The sequence below is a fragment of the Salmo salar genome, chromosome 12 (assembly GCF_965601325.2).
Source record: "Salmo salar chromosome 12, fSalSal1, whole genome shotgun sequence".
In the NCBI taxonomy this organism is placed as follows: Eukaryota; Metazoa; Chordata; class Actinopteri; order Salmoniformes; family Salmonidae; genus Salmo; species Salmo salar.
Window position 1 is genome coordinate 66,213,367 of NC_138302.1, and position 6,000 is coordinate 66,219,366.

At 44.2% G+C, this 6,000-nt stretch overlaps 1 pseudogene; it reads right to left on the reverse strand.

Annotated features, from left to right (window-relative positions):
* Window positions 1-1,380: 1,380 nt before the first annotated feature.
* On the reverse strand, window positions 1,381-1,533 carry LOC123725714 (uncharacterized; annotated as a pseudogene).
* Between the last annotated feature and the right edge of the window lie 4,467 nt (window positions 1,534-6,000).

Consider the following 6,000-nt stretch of genomic DNA (forward strand, 5'->3'; position numbering starts at 1 on the left):
TTTGGTGAACTGAGAGAGAATCTAAACTTAATCAATATGAAGCGAATGCAACCCAACACTGGCACCCACCGCATCGAATCAATAGACAGAAAGTAACATGACTCATTTTATTTTCCATTCAGGTATGACATGTCTATTGTGAGTAACAATGTTTACATACCCAGTACGGACTGTGAGGAAACCAATCCTACACTGGAGAAAGTACTGTATATAGCTCCCATTAGGGATTCCTCTGAGCCTGGGAGTATACAGCGCCTTAGCCATTTCTCAAGGATTATTGGTGATATGAAAGGCTATAATGTCCATGCAAAGCCATCCCTGGATGGATTAAGTGAGTGAGCGAGAGGAGAAGAGATGAGAGGAAAATTATGGATCTCTCCTGGCAGCTTATCCCCCTCTTTGCAATCTCATACCTCTGATGAGCCCTGACTTCTGACCTCCAGCAGTCAAAGGTCAAGTCGGGTATTCACACTCTCTCACTCCTACCTCTTTATTTCAACAGATGATTACACTCTCCTTTCTCCCAGTGGTATAATATGTCAGAAATGTATTATTCATTTAGCTACTGATCCCAAGGTGTAATATTGCTGTATTTTACACTATTTGGATATTTCACTTATAGTTTTTCTGGGGAATATTCCCAAGCAGAGATAATTTGCTGCATTTGTAAAGAGGCACCACTTTTTCATATCCAGTTGGTATAAAGTTAGTTGTTTTTCGAAGGAAAAGCAAATTATGTAGCATATTATAGAAAGTATCTACAGAGAAACACCACAGCACCACAGAAATTAACCTCAATGTAGGGTTTCAAATACCAAAGTGTTATATTATATTCATTAATTCTCTCTCTCTTACAGTATGATTCTAATTCTGTTTCTCTGACAAGGCCCAGACAGAATCCCTGGGTGTGGACATTGTTTCCCTTGTGCCTCAGTTTGGTGTGGAGACTAGCAGTGGCTCCCACTCTGGCTCCTTAGAATGAAACACTAAACGTGTTTCACAATGGTTCTTTGTGCCAGAAAAACAGTGAAGTCATAGTTTCCCAGGCTCCCCCCCCCCCCCCCAGATGCCTAGCAATTAGGGGGAGAGGGGAGGGAGGAGAGGCTCAGACTTTTTTGTGGTAAACAAAGGAGCAGAATCCATCGTGGTGTCACTCTGGTCTTCTAGGGGTCTTCTTCTCCAAGTCTCTTAGCACTTCAACACAGCTGGTCAGCATCACAGGTGAATAATGGGTATCCCCCTCCTCTTTTTCCTGTTTTCCTCACCGACCAGCGACTAGTTCAGTTTAGAAGCTGTTTTTAGAGAACAACCTCACTTCATACTAACTTATCAACATTAGCAGTAACTTGAGTAGCTAAGCGCACTCCTGAAATCTCTTAACCAGTTTTATGCTCTGACTACCACAAATGATGCAGTGGAGATTGCCACATTTGGAGAATTTGCAACAGTCAGCACAGCCCGAGTGCAGCAGCTGAGCCTCTCCCTGGGTGAACCTCCTTCATGATCAAGGTGTCTGCCCTGCCAGGTAAGTATATCTGTATTTTCATTCATGTATTTTTCATTCAGACACTATGGTAAAAGGTCAAAGGTCACAATGATGTTCATGCATCAGCTCATACAGCTACTATTACTTACCGGGCTGTGTATTCTCCTTAGGCAGGTGTTCATTAGCCAGAAAATATCTTCAGACAGCACTGGGCCGGTAAGCAGGGCAGAGGGAGAAACCACATCCTATTTTTGGCATCTTTATTCCTGAGGCATGAGGGGCATGTTCAGAGTTTGCCCAGATAAGTGGGAATTTACATTCTGGGGGCTTAGAGAGCCACTCTCTCAGATCAATTAGACTCTCCAGACAGACTGTTTCATCTCCACATCTAATTTATGTACTAGCATGTCTTCATAGGAGGAAGCACTGTGCCAAGCTCATGTCGCAACCCACTCCCACTGACAAGGCTCAGGCACAATTATGAGCTTTACACTTGAGTGCCATCACGGTAATTTAAAAGCCATTATCTACCTATCTTCCAAGAATTAATGGAGGGTGATACATAAACAGTTTGTGCATCTATTAAGACAACCTCTGACTCATCTTGTAGGGTGGTAATGCGATTGATGGACATTATTTTCCAATTAAAAGTGTCAAGAGAGGAGGGTCTTAAATAATAAAAAAATGTTTGTTTTACTCTACTCTCTGCAGAGTCCATATCTGGAACAATTTGTGCATAAAATCTAATGTATATAAAGATGTAAGACAGTAAGATGTCTCACGGCCAAGGGAGATGGAGGAAGGCAGGAAGTCTTTCAGGTGAAGTCAGGCGTTTCTTACACAGCAATGTGCAGTGTTCAGCAGAATACTTGGATATTTACAAATGGATCCACAAAAAGAAGAAAAATATATAATAAACTCAGGACTGTGGAGATTTAGATGAAAAAGGCATGCAGGAACCACCTGGAATGAAGTCAAGAAAACCGCCCAGAACAGAATTCGCTGGAGATGCACCGCTGAGGCCCTTTGCTCCACTAGGAGCTGAAAATAAGTCAAGCGAGTCAAGTTTTGCGCATACATGACTGCCATCCCGCATTTAACATAGCAGACAGGTGTACAGGAAGGAAGAGCCAGCCTAACAAACAAACATGACACATTTTGACACTACTGTAAAACATCAAGCGCATATGTGGTATAGGTTTAATTGACTGAACACTTGAACCAAAAGTGAGAATCAGATGTGTGTGAATGATTTAGAATGGAGCACTGCTATTTTTCATTGTGTTGTTTATAATAACGTAATAATACTTTATCTTTATAGCCATCTCCAATCAGAGTTTTGAGTTTCATCAATCCTACAGTATATTCCTTTGCTTCTAATGTGTGCTAGACCATCTTTCACACTCAGATCCAGAGCCAACACAATGTTTAGGACTCAGTTTCAATAACATTGGCACAGCCAGCAAAACATTCACATCTTTGCCTCCATGCCTATAATCATCATCTTCTGCATGTTGAGTGAGTGTTTGTGTGCAATCCTTCATGTGAGGATTGTTATTCAACTAACCTTTATTTTAATTATTTATTTAGTATTACATCTAACCAGAGCACAGAAAGATTGGCAACTCCTGGAATGAGATGGAGAAGACTGCCCAAAGTCAAGTTTGCTGGAGAAGCGCCGTTGACGGCCTACTGTATGTTGTTCATGGGGCGATGGGTCTAAATAAGTCAATTATTAATCTTTATTTAAAGCAGGAAGTACCATGAAGACAAAGAATGATTTCTAACAGAGACTTGGAATTGAGTTTCAATGATATTAAAGAGGTGCCGAAGGTGTTGATGTATAATCCCAGTCACAATGACTGGGCTAGGATTCATGTAGGGTGGCAGGTAGCCTAGCGGTTAGGAGTGTTGCCCCAGTAACCAAATGGTCGCTGGTGTGAATCCCCAAGCCGACTAGGTGAATAATCTGTAGATGTGCCCTTGAGCAAGGCACTTAACCCTGGAACAAACAGCACAAGCCTATCTTTAACTATCAACACTACACTGGCTTTGCACACCTATGTCCCCCTTACGCACACACATTGGTTTTCTACTTGCATTTCAAAGCAACATGCAGTCATGTACATTTCCCACACGGATTTACATACCTTTTCCTCTCACATCCCCCTACCGATACATGACTGCTGCCCTGCCACCCCACTACAGAACCTATTAGCATCCAAGATGGTGTAGTAGTCGGACGTGTGTTTTGTCTTGTCCCGTCCCGTGTAAATATCGTTTTATATATCGTTTTCCTTATTTTTTTCGTATATATTATAATCTCACTTTCCATCTACGGACTGAATATACTCTCCTGCAACCCACCTCACCCAATGTGGTACGGATCTGCTATTTTTATACTTTAGAACCGGAACCCCCATCAGAAGCTAGCCAGCTAATTAGCTACTAGTCAGTTAGCCACTGCTAGCGGTCTTCACCGTTAACTCGGACACCAGCCAGCCTCAGCTCGGTCAATACCTGCCAGTCTGCATAGCGGGATATCGTCCTAGAGCTTATCGGACTGCTTTTTCTCTACCGCAAGCTCTGAACCTTTACACCGGATCATCGCAGCTAACTAGCTGCAATCCGAGTAGCTACTCCTGACTAACGTCTCTGTCCCGAAGCAAGCACCAGTTAGCTTTGAGCTAGCCTCGAGCTAGGCCCATCTCCCGGCTTGCCAAAGAGGTCCACCAGCTAATTCTTGGATACAATACCTCTTTTGCCAATTGGCCTGGACCCTTTACTGCCGACACGGAGCCCCGCCGATCCATCACAACTGGTCAGCCGACGTAATTGTCCGAGGTGGTATCAACAGGCTTTTCCGTTGCAACATCGCCGAAGGCCCATCTGCTAGCTCCAGCCCGCTAGCTGTCTGAATCGCCGTGTCTCCAGCTCGCCTAGCGCAGTAGCGACTACTAAATCAGCTCCCTGACTCACATATTGCTACTCATTGGACCCTATGATCACTCGGCTACACATGCCTCTCCCTAATGTCAATATGCCTTGTCTATTGCTGTTTTGGTTAGTGATTATTGTCTTACTTCACTGTAGAGCCCCCAGCCCTGCCCAATATGCCTTAGACAGCCCTTTTGTCCCACCCCCCACACATGCGGTGACCTCACCTGGCTTAACTGCTGACCCTAGAGACAAAACCTCTCTCATCGTCACTCAATGCCTAGGTTTACCTACACTGTACTCACATCCTACCATACCCTTGTCTGTACATTATGCCTTGAATCTATTCTTCCACGCCCAGAAATCTGCTCCTTTTACTCTCTGTTCTGAATGCACAAGACAACCAGTTTTTATAGCCTTTAGCCGTACCCTTATCCTACTCTTCCTATGTTCCTCTGGTGATGTAGAGGTTAACCTAGGCCCTGCAGTCCCCAGCACCACTCCCATTCCCCAGGCACTCTCATTTGTTGACTTCTGTAACCGTAAAAGCCTTGGTTTCATGCATGTTAACATCAGAAGCCTCCTCCCTAAGTTTGTTTTATTCACTGCTTTAGCACACTCCGCCAACCCAGATGTCCTAGCCGTGTCTGAATCCTGGCTTAGGAAGGCCACCATAAATCCAGAAATTTCCATCCCCAACTACTACATTTTCCGACAAGATAGAACTGCCAAAGGGGGCGGAGTTGCAATCTACTGCAGAGATAGCTTGCAGAGTTCTGTCATACTATCCAGGTCTGTGCACAAACAGTTTGAGCTTCTACTTCTAAAAATCCACCTTTCCAGAAACAAGTCTTCTCACCGTTGCTGCTTGTTATAGACCACACTCTGCCCCCAGCTGTGCCCTGGACACCATATGTGAATTGATTGCCACCCATTGATCTTCAGAGTTCATACTGTTAGGTGACCTAAACTGGGATATGCTTAACACACCGGCCATCCTACAATCTAAGTTAGATGCCCTCAATCTCACACAAATTATCAAGGAACCTACCAGGTAAAACCCTAAATCCGTAACCATGGGCACCCTCTTAGATATCATCCTGACCAACTTCCCCTCTAAATACACCTCTGCCATCTTCAATCAGGATGTCAGCGATCACTGCCTCATTGCCTGCGTCCGTAATGGGTCCGCGGTCAAGCTACCACCTCTCATCACTGTCAAACACTCCCTAAAGCAATTCAGCGAGCAGGCCTTTCTAAATTGACATGGCCCGGGTATCCTGGAAGGATATAGACCTCATACGTCAGTGGAGGATGCTTGGTTGCTCTTTAAAAGTGCTTTCCTCACCATCTTAAATAAGCATACCCAATTCAAAAAATGTAGAACTAACAACAGATATAGTGCTTGGTTCACCCCAGACTTGACTGCCCTTGACAAGTTCATCTATAAGTCTTTGCTAGGTAAAGCCCCGCCTTATCTCAGCTCACTGGTCACCATAGCAACACCCATCTGTAGCACGCGTTCCAGCAGGTATATTTCACTTGTCCTCCCCAAAGCCAACACTTACTTTGGCCGC